At 32.4% G+C, this 10,347-nt stretch overlaps 1 long non-coding RNA gene across 1 annotated transcript; it reads left to right on the top strand.

The window, feature by feature from the left end:
• The first annotated feature begins 5,365 nt into the window (after nucleotides 1–5,365).
• LOC143072841 (uncharacterized) lies at nucleotides 5,366–9,684 on the top strand. The gene is made up of 2 exons (XR_012977332.1): nucleotides 5,366–5,415; nucleotides 7,928–9,684. It is a non-coding gene; the product is annotated as an uncharacterized LOC143072841 (long non-coding RNA).
• The last annotated feature ends 663 nt before the right edge of the window (nucleotides 9,685–10,347 follow it).

Genomic DNA, 10,347 nt, shown 5'->3' with positions numbered 1-10,347 from the left:
GTGTCGGCTATTTGCTGACGACACATCATTCAATTATTCTGGTAACGACGGAGAACAGATTAAATCTGTTATCGATCGCGACTTGAAAGAGCTGGATGTTTGGTCTTCTAAATGGCTTATGTCATTTAACCCAGATAAAACCGAAATTATGATATTTTCAAATATTGAGACTCCAGACCTTAGCTTTTCCTTAAATGGTAAAAATATACCTTTAAGTACATCTCATAAGCACCTGGGAGTTAATTTCAGTAGTGACGCAAAATGGAACAATCATATTGAAAGTATAATTACAAGTGTAAAGAAACACTTAAATGTTCTACGTAAACTTAAATACCGATTATCTCGAAATAATTTAGAAAAACTATACTTAGTTTTTATTCGACCCATTTTTGAATATGCCACGGAAGTGTGGGATAATTGTGGAATAGGCTACTCACATAAATTAGAAAATTTGCAATCAGAGGCCGCAAGAATAGTAACAGGTCTACCAATATTTACAAAAACTGAAACTTTATATTCTGAGGTTGGCTGGGAATCTCTTTTTGAAAGAAGAAGGAGAAGAAAATTACAGATGTTTTATAACATGAACCAAAAGCATGCACCAGAATATTTATGTAATCTTGTACCTCCTTGTGTACAAAGTACAACCAACTACCCGTTGCGAAATGGTCATGATATTATTGTTCCATTTTGCAGACTTTCCCTTACTACTGAATCGTTTATTCCCTCTACTATACGTGAATGGAATAAACTTGATCCAAAAATTCGCAGTGTCGACTCTATTTCTAAATTTAAGAAAGAATTAAAAAACGATAGTCTATTAGGTAAAATTGAAACGTTTTATTTGTACGGCCCAAGGAAATTAAATATAATCTTAACGCAATTGCGATGTTCCGCTTCATTCTTAAACAATGACCTATTTAGAGCTAATATTATAGATGATCCTTCTTGCCATTGTGGGTCCGATATTGAGGATGTCTACCATTACTTCTTCGTTTGCCCAAAATACACATTATGTAGAAAAACCTTATTCCATAACCTTAACTGGCTATCTGAAAACTTTGTTTTAGATACAAAACTATTAATTTGCGGACACTTGGAACTTTCGAACGAACAAAATATTCAAATTTTCAAACATGTTCAAAATTTCATAAAAAGGTCAAACAGATTTCTTATGCCTTGATAGAGCGTTATTATTGCTGACACGGAGCGTCATCATTGTCATCAATTCACAAGTCATCGTCACAGAATTATACGACTTTTCAAACTTTCTTTTTCTCTTTTTACTTTCTATCCTCTTTGTTCACCTATCAAAGCTAGTATTATATTGCATAAATTGTTTGTTTTATATGCATGTCCATTATATTATACTATTATTGTAACTTTATATTGTATTATGGAGAAGACTTCATAAGTATGATTTACTTGTGTCTAATCCATTTTGCTTTAATTCAGCAAATAAAATATGTTTAAACTAAACTTTAAACTATAAACAAAAAATCAAAAATCAATGAAGCATAAAAAATGGGTCGTCAGAGTTTGATGAAGCAGTATATTTGGATACCGAAGCTTGTTCATTATGGGCGTATCTTTGCACCAAATTTGTAGATAAGTAGTTTTCTGATATTGTTACAATCCCGGTCAAAAGCAATGATTATAATTATTGACATGGTAGTGGATATATATCAATTAAAGAAAATTATGTATCAAAGCAAACAATGTCTGTCCCTATCCAACAAATCATTGTTATTGGCTATTCAAATCTTTTTAACAACATCATATATCTAGTCACTTAATGTGCTTGCTACATTGTAACTTCCAGAGTCCAAACTGTTCTTGATGTGTCATGTAATATTCAACTGATTACCCAAGATATATATGTGTAGGCATCTATCTTGAAATACAATTTTGCAAAATATTTTATGAATTATGTTTATCTATTCAACTGTGTATGCTTCTTTTTATTGATTTAAGTAATGAATGTATTTCCTTGTTCTGTATTCGTTGTACCTGTTAATGATTTCTTGAACACAGTCACATTTGATAGACATTTATATTTGTTAATTTCGGATTAGATGCATAATATATATGATTTGTATATAGAGAAAACCTAAAGTTATAAGGAAAATGATTCAGATAAAGAATTGTTGTCCAAAATCTTAAATCTTATGATTAATTGCTACGATACGCTAAAATCTTAATTCTATTTTTCCGTTAACTCATGAATACTTTTCCAAAAGACTTCAAAAATCGACAATAAATAAAAAAAATGTTATAATCTTTTTCTTTGATATATAAATTACATACACCGTCATTCTTCTGTTTCTATTTAAGTAATACTATCAGATTATTACATGGCATTTTTCATATCGCATGTATTATCAGCCCTACGTTCAATATCAGCCCAAGAGCCGCATGGCAATGGTGTGGCATTCAGTTTTTATTGATGGACGAAGCTGAAGTGGCTTGAAAGAACCACCTATCTTCCACAGGAAAACTAAATCAAGTATAATAAACTTTTACTCTTAAAGAGAAGATCTATAAGGTCACTTACTTGTACACTGGAATTTATAGAGAAAAAATCAAAAAGTATTATTAATCTATTATATATTCAGACGTTCATTTATAATGTGTAAAATATCAGTATTTACATTTTGAATTATTTCATACATATTTGTATTATGGGGTTTAAACTTGTATCTTATGCAAAACTGTCAACATTGTCTTTTTTTTCAATCTTAAAATTAATTAAGATATAACCAAGACCCCTCCCACTGAGCTATTTTGCTACAAATTGTCTTCATTTTTCATTTTGCACAAAATAATTCGCTAAAACGAGTGTAAACTCCCATTTCAGGTCAATTATATCAATTTGACCATGTTTACGACATGAAGGTGATATACATGTGACATTTCTGCACTTTGATTACATCATCATATTCATTTATGAATAAAATTTTCTAAATTTTTAAAGGCTCAAGTAATTTGACAAGATTTGCAATACGGAGGGCAGCCACAGACCAAAAAATGGTTCTTATCATACTCTCTCGTTTCTTTGCTTTAATGCTACATAATATTTTATACTTGGTTATTGTATTAATGCATTGTACATCAAATGTAGCCAATTTGTCCATTGCTGAGAACCTTTAAAAGAGCAACTATTTATAAAATTACAATATTTTTTTTCTTTACAAAGAGATCCACATTAATTTACATGACTTACAACTTTGTCATGGAGAAAGACTTTCTTACATTTTTTTCATTCTCGATTTTTAAAATTCTGTTTTATGATGGACTGCCATGCACCATCACATGAATAAAATGAGATGTTTAGTATATATTAATAAGGCAGAAAAACAAAAAAAACCAAAATAAACATATATACGGCACCAAAACCATCAATGATGGTCAATCAACCACACTGTATGGCAAGATCTAAACATGGTCATAATAAAAGTAAGATAGAGGCACATTTTTTTTTAAATTAAACAACCTGATTTAAACATTTTGATTTGAATGTTACATTGAGCAATACTACAACTCTATACACAAAGATACTTTCTATTGTCATTTTGATTCAGTCAATCTCTCAGAGACTTCCCAAATCTTTTTACACAAACCATCATCGTCAGCTTGCTACTTATTTATATAGTCCTTACAATCCATATAATAAAGTCCTGACACACCCTGTAGCTGTAGATCTTCACTGAATGCTCAATTTATAACATTCACAAACATTGGCACCATATTCACAAGTCTGTAAATATTCAAATCTGTGATTGAATTGATAAAGAAATTATGTTGATTAACAACATGGTAGAAAGGTGCAATTAAACATTTTTAATAACATTTGAATGAAGTAGACTTTCACAAGTACATTTCACTGTTGTCTAACTAATTTGTGAGATGCAGTATTGACTCTAATAACTTGGAAGTCTAGACACATTGGATTGGAGTAAACAATACAAGTAGTTGTTATCAAAGTTTACAGATCTTTTCAATTTTCGATTGCAGTGAGCCAGAATATCAGCTTAAATTATAGATATAAGCAGTTAACATTTTTGAAAATCATTATGTGCATTTAATAATTGTGTCGCTGATATCATATGTAGAGGTTTAAAATGGTGTTTGAAAAAAAGGGCAATCAAGGCTGTGGAATCTTTCTTTAAATTATATGATTGTTAGGCGAGTTTAGTATTTTGGTTTCAATTATAAACAAAAACTAAAAAATCAATGAAGCGTAAACAAATAGGTAGTCAGAGTTTGATAAAGCACTTCACTTGTGGATACAGAGGCTTGTTTATTATGAATGTATCTTTGCACCAAGTTTGTAGATAGAAGTTAGTTGTTATCTGATTAAAAGAACTTGGCATTAACAAATGACACAAATTCTGTTATGGTGGTGATCATATATTCTTTTAAAGCATCGAGGCGGTAAAGCTTTGTGCTCGTAAGCCCCAAATGGTTTCAGTAGTTTTGAAATGACATGTTCATTACATCGGTGTACTCCAATGGTCACCGTTTTCGTTTGTTTGATGACAAGAATGTCTTCCTCGTATTTTCAACTATACAGCATCATACATGCAGGTCTGTTTGAAAGAAAAAAACATCCAGGGTTGATAGGGGGGTAGAAAAGAGTTGATGTCAGGATTTCTTCTCCTATTCAACATTGATTTACTTCGCTGAAGTAAAACTCCTGTTTTGGCATTATATATACATTCGCATCCAAGGAATTGGCATGTTAAATCTGATACCTTATACTTGGAACGTATAAAACACTCTGGACGTTAATTGGCTGATTGAAGAAAATTTGAGGAAGAAAAACATTGTACAATCGCAAAATATATCTGTCCCTATCCAGTATATCATCATATTTCATTCAATTTTTAAATCTGCTACCTATTTTGTGTGATCAATTTTAACTTTGTTCTCTTTCTGTTCTGAATGTCAACGTAATATTTGTCACTGGAAATTCACGGATGCAAACAAAAACAATAATTAATTACTATAGAAAATTATTGTCAAGGGTGCCAGAATTATTGAGACAGTAACTCTGAGATTTTCAGAGATATTTAGTGTCAACAAGTTTACTTCTATGTTCTTTTTTGTTTTTGTCGTTGTTAATTGAGGGGCATTTGTTTTATATTTCATATTTGAGTGAATCCTTAAAAATCATGAATATATGAGGTTGGTAATAGTATTTCATTGGTGTTTTAGTAATTTAAATGTCATTCAATTTTAATGAACTTTGCTTCTGCATCAACCTTCATGCAAGATAAATATCACTTAAATTGGACATATTCCAACTCTTAAATATTCATTGGCAATACGCTAAAAAGAGTCACGTGTAGTCTGTCGTCATATATCTATCTATACTTTTACCTTCCTGGTTCTTGGTATCATTCATAAAAACAGGTAAAATATTATAAAACAAATTACATTCAATTTGCCTGTTATAGCTTTTATATTTCACACACCTAGTTATCTAGAGCATCTGAATTCAATCCCGGCTTATGTAGGTTCGTGATGCTCAATCTGCACTGAGTATTCTGAGACGTGGGAATCGACCGGTATCATTTTGTGGTGATTCTATTAGGTCATGTACTTTTCCGCCTTTTCATTAGCTCACCTGGCCCAAGGGTCTATATTTGAAAATTAAAAAATTAAAGCAGTTACAGTTAAACTGACACGCTAAAGGTTGTCAACTGTAAAGTCTATCTAGTTGGAGTTATTGCTCCGGAAACTTTACATTTTCGGCAAATTTCTCAGTATTGGTCATAATCTTAAAAATTGTTATCGATAAAAACCTTTCTTCAAATTATTAGTCATAGTCATATCGTCCACAAGTACTACATGTGGAGCAGCTATATTTTGATGTCTCCTCCGGAGTATCTGATATCACTCCCGTTTTTTATTGGGTTCGGTTTGCTCTTGTAAACTTTACTGTTGTGTGTCGTTTTGTTTTCCTTTTTGTTGAGCAGTTGTCAGTTTATGTCCCTATGGTATCTTTTGCCTCTCTTTTGACCACTAATATAAGAAAAGAACATGTAGTATGATTGCCAACGAGGCAACTCTCCACAAGAGACCAAGTGACACAGAAATTGACAACTATAGGTCACCGTACGGCCTTCAACAATAATCAAAGCCCAAACCGCATAGTCAACTATAAAAGGCCCCGAAATGACAAATGTAAACAATATCAAACGAGAAATCTAACGGCCTAATTTATGTACAAACAATGAACGAAAAACTTATATTTATCACATCATCACATTTGCAACAAAAGACAACCACTGAATTACAGGCTCCTGACTTTGGACATGTTGGACAGGCACAAACATACAGAATGAGGCGGGGTAAAACGTGTCAGCGGGATCATAACCCTCTCCTTACTTGGGACTGTGGCGTAACAGAACAACATAAAAACGAACTATAAAAATCAGGCGAAAGAGGCTGAACACATCAGATGGTTACAAATAGAAATACATATAACATATAACACTTATTGTTTATTTCACTCGAAAGAATTATGTTTATCCATTTTGTGTTTCTTTACTGGAGGTTGTGATAGATAAAGGTGAATTGAAATAGAAAATAGGATCAGCAAATTAAGATCTATATATAAATTAACATGTCCTTTATATTTGACCCCTTATATGTAGCTGAATAGAGATTTCTTTTTACACATTTTCCATTATTTGCAGAAACTGTTATTGAAAGAGAAATCGTTAAAATCAAAAATGCAAAGTAAGATGAGATCTACAAATAGGTGTACATGACCGAAATATTCAACAAACTCCTGTTCAGATTTTTGCCCCGGATTGATGAATTTTATCATTTTTTCTATATATATATTCTGTGTGGACAACTATTGCAGATAGCGGGAAACTGTATAATTAAAAAAATGAGAAGCAGAATTTAATGTGCATTTAGTAAAACTAGCTACAATGGTTAGTTTACTTATTACAGAAGTGATGAATTGTCACCAATGCTAGTGCTTTTTACCTACTACTTTGAAAACGGCCAACTTTCTCAATGAATCAAACAAATTTTTATAAAGAATAAAATTGGCAATATTCTCCTTATTGAATCTGCTGTCCTTAAATCCTTAAAATTCTGCTTTCATATATTTCAAACAATGAAAAATATATATAAAGAAATGCGTTCAGATAATAGTTTCAGCAAGATAAATATTGTTATGTCCTCACATTTACACTCAGCAGTTTTATTCTTGAATGTATGATTTTTTTGTGGAAGCCAGCTTAGCGTTACAGACTCCTTACAGCCTCGTTTATTTTCCTTTTATAGCAGAGAGAAATTCAGATGACAATTTACAAGCATGCTTTTAATTGGAGCTTTAAAAAATAAATAAATAGTTGTCTCCTTTGTTTTACTTTTAAATACAGTGTATTGATATTATTGTATTTTTAATAAATGAACCACATGGTAAACACATACCCAACCAATCCACACTAAAGTCAAACTTAAGGTTGCATGATTATGGATTCATGAGACTGAAGTTCTGACTTGCAAGTCAATAATACATCAGCGAGCGATGTTTTAAAGCTTATGCTGAAGAAATTGAAAAAATCTGACTGCTAATAGCAAAACATTATTTCTTTAGTCCGCTTTTATAAATATTTGAGAAATTTGTTAAACCATATTTTGATAATGTCCCCTTTAGGTGGTAGTTAGATTACGACTTCATAAATCTCGATAAAGATTTTCTGGTAAGGAAATAATACGCTTAAATGAAGTGCAATTTACTCTGATTTATCCTTTTGTAGAACACATTTCTATGAAGAAACTGGAATAGGAATATATGATTCAACCACATTACACAATGGATGTGTTTACTAAGTATACAAATCCTTGTTTAAACAAACTGTAATTACAATTTGAATGACGAGAATTTTCTTATTTTCAGCAGATCAAGACTTAAATGGCATCATCCAGCAAAGTATTATGTGGTGTTTGTGATTCTCAGCACAGGACAACAAACGCTGACTACTGGTGCCCTGAATGTAATGAAGGACTCTGCTCCCAATGTCTGAAGTATCACACTGCATCGAAAGCCTCACGTAACCATGACGTTATATCTGTCGACAATTATAAACAATTACCTCCCTCAATAGCCAATATATCACCATACTGTTCACAGCATGACAGAAAATTCAAGAATTATTGTCCGCAACATGAGAGTCTATGTTGTCCACTGTGTATTCAGTCCAACCATGCTAATTGTGTTGGTATATTATCGCTGGAGAATGTCATACAGACAGCAAAAAGTTCAGTCTTATTTGAAAGTCTTGATCACAATCTTAAAGGTATCAAAATGAATACTGAGAGAGCTGTTAAAGATCGTAAGCAAAATCTTAGTGAAATCCAGAATCAAAGTCAGAAGTTTCACGATGAAATAAAACAGGTCCGTAAAAAAATAAACGAGCACCTCGACATCTTAGAGCAACGAATAATTCAAGATCTCTATGCCGAAGAAGAGAAAGTTAAATCTCAATTAGAAGACTTACTTGGAAAACTTGCTGAAAATTCGGGAAATTTAAATCTATTGCAAACAAATATTTCAAATATCAAAGAATATGCGTCAGACCTACAGACATTTCTTGGGAGTAAAATGATGGAAACAGAAATAAAGAAACATGAAACATTTATTCAGTCGTTATATGAGGACGTTAGCTTACAAAAGATAGACTTGAACTGTAAAATCGAGGACAAGATATCCGACATATTGTCTACTGTTACTTCATTCGGTTCAATATCTGTTGATTCGAGTTCTCCAATGGTGGTTTTGCAGACAGAGAAAGACAAACAAGCACAGATTATAACTTTACATCGTGCACCACCTACATCTATCAATGATATCAACATGACGTTAAAAAGAAAATTTGAATTTACTTTTGTCACAGGTTGTTCATTTTATAGTGCCAGCGATATCTTCCTTACAGACTACATCAAACAGAGTTTACTCATCTTAACAGAATATGGAACCTTAAAGAGAAACATACCCCTATCAATTCCAAACCCAGCAGATGTTACTTGTATCGACGATAACACAGTCGCTGTTTCATTTCCTAATTCAAAACAAATTCAAATCATCAACATTTCAACAAATGCAATTGTAAGCACGATAAAAACAAACAGTTACTGTCACGGTATATGTCACAGAGATGGCCACTTATTATGTTGTAATGCTGGAACAGGTATACAGAAAGTAAAATTATCAGACCATTGCTTTTCTACTTTGATTAAAGACGATACCTTGTCCAACTGGAGTTTTGTAACAACATCCACAGACAAGATAATTTATACCAACAGCTTTCACAACATCGTAGCATGCTATACATCCACTGGAGAGAAGATGTGGGAATACAAAGATCAATCAGTTTGTCGTCCGCGGGGGGTATCTGTAGATAAAGACTCAAACGTTTATATTGCATCAAGTGGTAACGATAGTATAATTGTATTGTCGTCGGATGGAAAACAAGCCAAAAAGCTATTTCGGAAAGATGACGGAATTAGTAACACTTTTGGACTAGATTTTGATGCAAAGAAAGAAAAATTGATAGTTGCAAATCATTATGGACCTACATTGCACGAACTCTGTTAGAACACAGTTCTGATAAATGAAGTTTACAACTGCAAAAGAAATAAATGTGCAAAGCCTAACTAGTCGTCATATTTATAGGAATAGTGGCAAAAGAACGCGATAAAACAAAATGAAGTTTATTGTTCAATCGGCAATAACTCATTATGTCTTTTTTTTGTTCATAAATTGTTGCCAATATGATAGAATATATGCGACTGTCATACAAGTGAGAGGTTCAGCTAGCTTAAACTAGAGGCTCTCAAGAACATGTGTCGCTCACCTTGGTCCAGACTTGGGGTAATTAGGTCTTTCCACTTTTCGTGGAAAGACCTTTTGTTTTTCTTCTGATTATTTTTTCTTTTTTCTTCTGCCGTCTGAGATGCTTTTTTGTCTTACAACATATCGAATGGATATTTGGCCAATGATGTTGTACAGTTATGGGGGTTTCAAAACTCACCCTGTGTGACCGAACACTTATTCTTATAGGAGTTATCTCCCTGCGTCCCCTTTTTCTTGTTATCGCTATATCTCTAAAACCGTAAAAGATTTTAGCGAACTGTTTTCACCAAATTGTTTGTCTACTCTTGAGAATGATTTAGTTTATTTTGACTTGAGTGATCGGAAGACATCTTATACGAGTTATTGCCCTTTGAAAATTTAAGATAGGCAATTTGTTGGATAAATTCCTACGTTATAAGTCGTAGAGGTCTACAGTCTTTTGATATGAAGAAAATTGAGGTCAA

Source organism: Mytilus galloprovincialis, chromosome 4, assembly GCF_965363235.1.
Source record: "Mytilus galloprovincialis chromosome 4, xbMytGall1.hap1.1, whole genome shotgun sequence".
Taxonomy (NCBI): Eukaryota; Metazoa; Mollusca; class Bivalvia; order Mytilida; family Mytilidae; genus Mytilus; species Mytilus galloprovincialis.
Note: the sequence above shows the minus strand (reverse complement) of the source record. Positions and strands in the feature narration are given on the sequence as shown.